This window comes from Gossypium hirsutum, chromosome A13 (genome assembly GCF_007990345.1).
Source record: "Gossypium hirsutum isolate 1008001.06 chromosome A13, Gossypium_hirsutum_v2.1, whole genome shotgun sequence".
Lineage (NCBI taxonomy): Eukaryota > Viridiplantae > Streptophyta > Magnoliopsida > Malvales > Malvaceae > Gossypium > Gossypium hirsutum.
In genome coordinates, this window is record NC_053436.1 from 88332822 (window position 1) to 88342721 (window position 9900).

The window sequence follows — 9900 nt, forward strand, 5'->3', positions numbered from 1 at the left end:
AACACAAAACTAAATAGGAATATTTCATGAGACTCGCGTATTAGATGAAAAGAACAAAACTAAAACAACTAAAGCAAATATATTAAGTTATTAAAATAGGACTATGAGAATAATACGATGGAAATATCTAATGTATGAATGCATGTGGGTAAGCATAAAATCCATGGAAACAAGAAAGATGGATGAATGTAATATGAAAAATGGAAATATTCTTTAATAATAAGCATGAGTATTTCTATTATTTTACTATGAATGTTCATTTAAAATAGTTAAATAGATCAGAAAAAACGTGAAATAGGAAAAATATTTAAAGAAAATAGAGAGAAAGGAGTAAATAAACACAAATGGGAGAAGCTTGGGTAGTCAGAAACAGTGTTGTAGACGGCGCACGAGCGTGGCAGGTAGGGCGTGTGGAGTTGCAGCGGCTAGGGTTAGGGATTTTTAGGGAGGGGGATGATGAATAATGAGGGGTTTATATAGATTTTGGGGCACACAGCCGTGGGGCACGCCCGTGTGCCCTAATTTTTTCCCGTGTGTTTCGCGATTTTTAAATTCAGGCGCGTCTGACATTTGCCCCATGCCCGTTTTCCTTGGGCGTGTGGGTGCAAGCGGCCGTGCGTGGCTTACTTCGTTCACTTCTCTCACGCCCGTGTATGATAGCCCACACTCGTGTTATTATGACAGTTTCGCCCATAGCCTTATCAACGGCCGTGGTAACTTATCACATCCCGTGTTGGGGAAAAAAAATTTGCCCTGTTTTCACACGGTGTGTCTCCTCCTGTGGTGTGTGCACGACCTAAGGCACGCCCGTGTGCTTGGCCTTGTGAATGGGAAAACCCTGTGTTTCAAGACTCAGTTAGTAGGTTAGATGTGAGAAACTAGAATTTAAATAAATCATTACTGTTAGTGCTCAGGTTACCTCTCGAGAAGTGCTTATTTATAGTCTAAGCTTGACTTACCTCTCTAGTGTGTGATCATGGTGGCTCTAGGAGTTTACACTCCTCATCCTTGCTATCAACTTTATCAATATAAGGTTTAAGACGAGCATTGTTTACCTTAAAAGTTCCGAATTTGGGGTGAAGTACCTCAATTGTACCATATGGGAAAATACTGAGTACCGTGAGAGGAATTTCTTCATCAGGTTTAGAAGTGGTAATGCAAGGATCTGCTGCATCTAGTAGTACTTTGTCTCCAACCTTAAGTTGATTTGGTAATGTATTGAGCTTGCCCTAGCTTGGTTTCGATTTATTGGGTGTTCTCGGTTTCTGTATCCGTCATTCATCTAGTTCCTCGATTTGTAGCCTTCGTTCTTCATAGATAGGTCCTTTTTTGTTGCTTGAAGTGGCTCGTGTAGGTTCTTCGAACTTATTTCCTGCAAAGCAGGTTGCACCACATGGTCAGTTTTAGTAGAATGATTTATACAACCACCTTCAACTTTCGATGTGTTACTTGAATTATGAGCTTGAAGGGTGATTGTTTCGTCTCTCACACGAAGTGTGAGTTCACATATGGCAACATCAATTATTGTTCTAGCGATTGCTAAAAAGGGCCTCCCTAAAATTAAAGGAATGTTACTATCCTCTTCTATGTCTAGAATAACGAAATCAACTGGGAATATAAATTTGTCAATTTTAACAAGTACATATTCAATAATCCCCTTAGGAAATCTGATTGTTTTATCGGCTAATTGAATACTCATCTTAGTTTGTTTGGGTTTCCCAAGACCTAGTTGTTTAAACATTTTGTAAGGCATGACATTGATACTAGCCCCTAAATCAGCCAAAGCATTATTAACACCTAGGCTACCAATTAAACAGGGAATCGTAAAACTCCTTTAATTTGTTGGCCAGCTTATTCTGCAGTATGGCTGAGCAAACCGCATTTAGTTCCACATGTGACGACTCATCCAACTTCCATGTATTTGTTAAAAGCTCCTTTAAGAATTTGTATGCGTTTGGCATCTGCAAAAAAGCTTCAATAAATGGTAAGTTAATATGTAACTTATTTAATAATTTAAGGAATTTATCGAGTTATTCTTCTGTGCTGTATTTCCTTGTCGCATTTGGGTATGGTACATGAGGTTTGTACTATTTACTTACCGGTTTCTGGTCATTGTGGTCCACCTTACCCTTACCTTTACTTACCACAGTTTCTTGCCTCTGTTCTAGTTCAGGTGCAACTAACCCTTCCTCATCTTAAATGGAAATTGCACTAATTTGCTCCATTGGGTAGATTCAGTGTTACTCAGTAGGCTACCTTGTGGTCGTTCAGATATCAATTTAGCGAGTTGTCCTATCTGAGTTTCAAGCCCTTGGATCGATGCTTGTTGATTTTTAAGTGCTGTCTCGGTATTTTAAAAATGAGTTTCTGACACCGAGGTGAATTTTGTTAGCATCTTCTCAAGGTTTGGCTTTTTTTCTTGTTGGTAGGGTGGTTGTTGGGAGCCTGGAGGTGGTGGTGGTCTCTGATTCCCTTGGCCTCCCCATGAAAAATTTGTGTGATTCCTCCATCCTGCATTGTAAGTATTGCTATACAAATTATTTTGAGATCGAGGATTATTACCCATGTAATTTAACTGCTCATTCTCCATATTGTGGCCATAGGGTGGGTATTTTGGATTACTCATCCACCTCTACTTACTTCGCACTGCATTACTGGGTGAACCTGTGAAGAACTAAGAAAACAATCAATTTTATTATTCAAGAGTTCTACCTGATTAGAGAGCATGGTGACCGAATTGACGTTATAAATGTCGGCTGCTTTTGTTGGCTTTATCCTCATGACTTGCCATTGATAATTATTTAGTGACATCTTTTCTATAAATTCATAAGCATCTTCAGGTGTTTTATTATTGATAGTCCCATCAGCGACTACGTCAACCATTTGTCGGGTCGAAGGATTCAGGACATTACGAAACGTTTGAACCTGTAGCCAAAGTGGTAACCCATGGTGAGGGCACCTTCTCAAAAGGTCCTTGTATCTCTCCCATGCATCATAGAGTGTTTCTAAATCCATCTGCACAAAAGAAGAGATATCATTACGTAATTTGGCTATTTTAGCCGGTGAAAAATATTTTAATAAAAACTTTTCAGTCATTTGTTCCCATGTAGTGATTGACCCTCGTGGTAACGAGTTTCAACCATTGCTTAGCCTTATTTCTCAATGAAAGAGGGAATATCCGAAGGTGAATGGCATTATCAGAAACACCATTAATTTTAAATGTATCACATAGTTCCAAAAAGTTTGCCAATTGAGCGTTTGGATCTTCGTCCTGCAAACCATCAAACTGAACAAATTGCTGCATCATTTGAATTGTGTTAGGTTTCAGTTCAAAAGTATTTGCAGCAACAGTAGGCCTAACTATGCTTGATTCAGTTCCTGTTAAAGAAGGTTTAGCATAATCATACATAGTATGTGGAGCAGGATTCTGATTAGCAGCGATTGCAGGAGGTCACGAATTTTCTTGGTTTTCAGCCATCTCCTCGGTTGTGGTTGAAGTATCGTCCTCTTGCTCTTCTTCTGTGTATCGTAAGCTTCGCCTTATTTCTCTTCAGTTTTTACGAACTGTGTGGTCGATCTCGCCGTCAAAAAGTAGTGGTCCTGACGGGTTTCTTCTAGTCATAAACAAGAAAAAACCTATCAGAAGAAAATAAATGAAGAATTAGAAAAGAGAATAAAAATTTAAATTGCAATAAAAGTAAAATGGCTAAAGTAATAAAAATTGAGTGTTCCTAATATCCTAGTTCCCCGGCAACGGCGCCAAAAACTTGATACGTGATATTAGTGGCAGGTTTTAAAAATTTATAATTAACCGTTCTTGAAACTAACTATTATCACAATGAAGGGAAGTGTACCTATCAAACAGTAGTATAGCTTTAGTAAGACCGGATTGTCGAATCCAATGGAACAAAGAGTACTAGTAATTACTTTCTTTTTATTATCTAGCCTAAAAATTAAGGGATTTTTTTATCTAAATTAATTAACTAAACTAAGAGTGCACAGAGAGAAATTGGAGAAAAGCTTTTGGAAAAATTCAATTTATTAAGACAATACCCAAGGAAAAATCCACCTAGACTTCACTTGTTATTTGACTCTGAATCAGACGATTTATTCATTTGACTTGATCCGTAGAAAGCCCTAAGTTATATTATTATCTCTCTCGAGATTAATAACGTCTAACTCTAGGTTGATTAATTGAAATCTCTTTCTAATTAACACCTAGTGTTGCATTAACTTGATCTACGGATCTCCTTATTGGGTTTCACCCTAATCCGACAAAATCTTATCACCTTATCTCTAGGCGTGCAATCAACTCCACTTAATTATGAAAAATTTACTCTTAGATAGGGTCTATTCCTCCTCTGAATAAGAGCATTAACACGAATCAATATCTTGGAATATTAAAACAAGAATTAAGAACACATAATTAAGAACAAGTCAAATACTTATCATACAATTCAGATAATAATAACAAGATCCGTCTTAGGTTTCATTCCCCTTAGGTATTTAAGGGGTTTAGTTCATAATTATAGAAGAAAACATCTCAGAAGAATAATGAATACAAAACATAAAGAAAACCCCAAAACCCGTGAATGGAAATTGAAGGGAGATTTTCAGTCTTGATGATGAATCCGGCTTCTAAGATGGACCAATCGGCTTCCCTTGAGTAATTCCTTGCCTCCTACTCTATGTCCCCTCTCTTGAGCGCCTTCTTAGGTGTTTAAATAGGCTTTAGAATGCCTAAGAGCCCTCAAAATTGGCCTTTTCCAAATAGGATTATACTTGGGCTCGGCAGTGACACGCCCGTGTACGATTACTCCAGCACGTGGTCAAGGTTGTTGAATAGGAACAGGCGTGTAGTCTACTCGTGTAAGTCGTACTTCGATCCTACCAAAGGGACACGGCTATGTGAGGGAGTCTAGGCCGTGTTGATTTCCCATGTGGGTCTATTTTTTTTTGTTTTCGGCCCGTTTCTCGCTCTTTTTACTCTCTTATGGTCACCTAAGTATAAAACATGAAATTAAAGAACTAGGAGTATCAAATTCACCAATTATAAGGAGAAACCATCCATAAATGTGCTAAGCATGGGATAAAAACATGTATAAATTACGGTTTATCATGTGTATAAGTTGGTATTTAAATGCATGCATGCAAACCCAAGAAATATTGCTTATTGGTGTATGAGTGTTGGTAAGATATGGATTGCCATAATAGGGTGTCTTAAATAGGTGTACTGTGATGAGAAGTTGTCATGCATGAGCTATGTTTATGAGTGTTTAAGTGTCATTGAGGCTATATACGTGTTTGTACAATTAAGGGTGACAATTGGCTTGAAAAATAGCCTTAAAATTGTCCACACAGGTAAACACACGGACATGTGTCTAGGTCGTGTGTGACACAAGACTTGCCCCATGGGTGCATGGTTAATGCCAAACAGAATGGCTAGTAGTAAACACACGGGTAGAGACACGACCATATGACTCGACCGTGTGAGAGACACGACCTTAGAACATGGGCGTGTGTCCAAGCCGTGTGAAGTCTGCACCTGATTTTGGAATTTAATTCGCCACACCGCTTAAGGACACGGGCATGTGTCTTGGCCATGTGACCTTATTTGGTCGATGACATCATAGTCAAAGAGTTATACGGGCTGAGGACACGAACGTGTCCCAAGCCACACGGGCGTGCGTGACCACGCAGCCTACCCACAAGGGCGTATGACTCTCCAGCATATGAAATTTTTTTAAGTGTTATAAATGCTCCGGAAGTTTCCAGTTTAGTTTTAAATCCCTTCCAATGCATGTCTTGGGCCTTAAAGGCCCGAATAAGGGATGTTGTGTATATGTTTGAATGACCTTAATTGGAACTAAATTTTATGGTCCAGTTTTGTGTGTTTGATTGCATTTACGTTTGGTAACGCCTTCTACCATATTCCAGTATCGAATATAGGTAAAGAGTTTGATTGCATTTATGTTTGGTAACGCCTTGTACCCTATTCTGGTATCGAATATAGGTAAAGAATGTTACATTTAGTGGTATCAGAGCTACGATTTAGTCAATTTTCAAACTAACGTAGCGAGTGTACAAGTCTAGCTATACATGCCATAAATACATTGTGATAGTGTGACGACTCCTGACCTTTAAATTGTGTTTTTATATAGTAATGGATGCCAATCGAGCAGAAGCCAACGACGTAGAAAGTAATGCGCCTGCTCCCACAGAAGGGATAGTGCCGCAAGAGAGTAGACCTCCCACAGTTAGTCAAAGAGGAGGAGATGTGGCTCGGGAAGCCTTTCTCCACATGATGGATGCTTGGTACACAGAGTTTGTTCGGATGAACCCGAACGCTCAACCCCCTCTACCCCCACTTATTCCCCAATCTATCCTAGTGGCAACTTGTGGTATGGATTTTAAAAGATAGAGTAGATATCCGACGGATAAAATTCAAAAGCAAGGAGCTGAAGAGTTCTGAGCTAATATTGATGATAATCCAGAATGAGCAGAGTTTTGGCTCAAAAACACCATCTAGGTTTTTGAGGAATTGTCATGCACACCAAAAGAGTGCATGAAATGTGTTGTGTCATTACTTAAAGATTTGGCTTACTACTAGTGAAAGACACTTGTCTCGGTTGTGTCGAGGGAAAGAGTTACATAGGAATTTTTCCAAGAGGAGTTTCGGAAAAAGTATATCAGTCAGATGTTTATGGATCAAAAAAGGAAAGAGTTTCTTGAGTTGGAGCAAGGTAGAATGACTGTAACTAAATACGAGCGTGAGTTTGTGAGACTCAGCAAATATACTCAAGAATCTGTGTCGATCGAAGCCATTATGTGCGAGAGGTTTGAGGATGGATTAAACAAAGACATTCGAATGTTTGTCAGTATATTGGAGCTAAAGGACTTTATTATACTTGTCGAAAGAGCTTGTAAAGCCGAGGAATTGGCCAAAGAGAAGAGAAAGGTCGAGTCTAAGGCTAGGGATTCAAAGAAAATATCTATGGGAAAGTCATTTCAATCCACATCGAAGAAGCCAAGGGACTTCCACCATCGTTCCAATGCCTAAGTTGAGTTTTCAAATAAAAATAGAGGTAAACAATATTTGGGGTACTAAGGCCCAGACCACCTCGATTGCTAGTGTCGGTAATGCTCGACCGAGTAGACTAGAATATCCCCAATGTGGTAAATGTCACTTCGGTGATTGTTAAGGGAGTGACAGGATCTATTTCAAGTGTGGTTCCAGAGACTACTTTATTAGAGAGTGCCTCGAGATGGCAGAAAAGGAGAGGTACCAAAGTATAAGATTGGGAAATGCTGCTAGTCGAGGTAGACCGTAGAAAAATTCAAGTAGTGGAGCTAGCAGCAAGAATGCTCCTAAAGAGTCTACTGTGAGACCCGAGGGCAGAGCTTCTGCAAAAACATACGCCATTCGCGCTCGCAAAGAGGCTTCATCCCCTGATGTGATTATGGGTATCTTTTCTATGTACGATGCTACTGTTATTGCTTTGATTGATCTGGGATCTTCCCATTCCTATATTTGTATGAAATTGGTGTCTATTATGAGCATGCTTTTTGAATCTATGGAATTTGTGATAAAAATGTTAACCCCATTAGGAAAATGCGTGTTAGTTGATAAAGTATGTAAGAATTGTCCTTTGATGATTAGAGGTCACTGTTTTCCGGCTAACCTTATACTTTTGCCATTTGATGAGTTTGACTTAATTCTTGGTATGGATTGGTTAACTGCTTATAATGTAGTTGTAAATTGTGGGAGAAAATTTATTGAACTGAAATGTAGAAATGATGATATTCTCTAGGTTGAATCAGATGAGTCGAATAGCTTGCTTATGGTGATTTCTTCTATGATTGCTTAGAAGTGTGTGAAAAAGGGTTACAAAGCTTATCTTGTGTTTATATTGAATACAAAAGAGTCTGAGTTAAAGATTGAGTTAGTACTGGTAGTTTGTAGGTATCCGGACGTGCTCTCGGAGGAGTTGCCTGGATTGACTCTAATTGGAGAAGTGGAATTTGGTATTAATCTAGTTCTGGGTACGACACCCATTTCTATTGCTCTGTATAGGATGGCTCCAACTGATCTAAAGGAGTTGAAAATCCAATTGTAAGAATTGACGGATAAAGGTTTCGCGAGACCTAGTTATTCACTGTGGGGTGCACCAATTTTATTTGTGAAGAAAAAAGATGGTTCGATGAGACTATGCATTGACTACCAAAAACTTAACAAGGTGACGATAAAGAATAAGTATTGTTTGCCGAGGATAGATGATTTATTTGACCAATTGAAGGGAGCCACAGTATTCTCCAAAATAGACCTGAGGTCTGGTTACTATCAGTTGAGTGTTAAAGACTTGGATGTACCGAAAACTGCATTTTGGACAAGGTATGGTCACTATGAATTTTTAGTGATGTCTTTTGGTTTAACGAATGCTCCTGTAGTTTTCATGGATTTAATGAACCAAAATTTTTGACCTTATTTAGATAAATTTCTTGTGGTGTTTATTGATGATATCTTGATTTATTCTCGTGATGAGTCTGAACATGCCGACCACTTAAGATCTGTTTTACAAACTTTGAGAGATAAACAGTTATATGCTAAGTTTAGCAAAAGTGAGTTTTGACTTAGGGAAGTTAGATTTTTGGGGCATATCGTATCAGGTGATGGGATCCTAGTTGATCCGAGTAAAGATTTCGGCCATTGTTGATTGGAAATCGCTAAGGAACGTATCCAAGGTTAAAAGCTTTTTGGGCTTAGCCGGCCGAAGGTTCATTAAAGGATTTTCCATGATTGCCTCTCCGATGACCAAATTGTTACAAAAAGACACCAAGTTTGAATGGTTAGAAAAGTGCGAACAAAGTTTTGAAAAAATTAAAGACATTGTTGACTGAGGCTCTAATATTAGTGTAACTTGAGTTGGGAAAAGAATTTGTGGTTTACAGTGATGCGTCCTTAAATGGATTAGGGTGTGTGCTTATGCAAAAAGGTAAAGTGATAGCCTATGCTTCGAGGCAATTAAAACCACACGAGAAAAATTATCAGACACATGATCTAGAGCTAGCTGCCATTGTGTTTGCATTAAAGATATGGAGACATCACTTGTATGGTGAGAAGTGTCGAGTATACACCGATCACAAGAGTCTTAAGTACTTGATCACTCAAAAACATTTAAATTTGCAACAACGGAGGAGGCTAGAGTTGATAAAAGATTATGAGTTGGTGATTGACTATCACTTGGGTAAGGTGAAAGTTGTCGCTGATGCCTTGAGTAGCAAATCCTTATTTTCTTTGAGAGCCATGAATACTTAGTTGCTTGTGTCCGATGATGGTTCGATACTAGCAGAGTTGAGAGCTAGACCGATGTTTTTCCAAGAGATCTGTGAAACATAGATAGGTGATAGTGATTTGCAAACCAGAAGAGCTCAATGTGAGTTGGGTGTTGAATTAAATTTTAGGATTGGTTTCGATAGTTGTTTGATGTTCAAGGATAAGGTATGGGTACCTAGAGATGACAATCTTATTAGGAAAATCCTTCACGAGGCACATAGTAGTTGTATGTCAATTCATTCAGGTAGTACCAAGATGTATAATGACTTGAAGAGATTGTATTGGTGGCCAGGTATGAAAAGAGACATCTCAGAGTTTGTTTCGAGATGCTTAATTTGTCAACAAGTGAAAGCCAAGAACCAAGTACCTTCAGGTTTCAACCTGTGATGATTCCTGAGTGGAAGTGGGATCAGATTACTATGGATTTTCTGACGGGATTACTGTTGTCACCAAGGAAGTAAGATGTTGTTCGGGTCATAGTTGATCACTTAACGAATTCTTCTCACTTTATTCCAGTACGTACCGACTACCCACTCGATAAGCTAGCCGAGTTGTATGTTTCTGAG

The 9900-nt window shown here is 38.8% G+C and overlaps 1 non-coding gene across 1 annotated transcript; it reads left to right on the plus strand.

Moving 5' to 3' along the window:
• The first annotated feature begins 2941 nt into the window (after positions 1 to 2941).
• On the plus strand, positions 2942 to 3048 carry LOC121213147 (small nucleolar RNA R71). Its single transcript, XR_005908517.1, has one exon. It is a non-coding gene; the product is annotated as a small nucleolar RNA R71 (small nucleolar RNA).
• The last annotated feature ends 6852 nt before the right edge of the window (positions 3049 to 9900 follow it).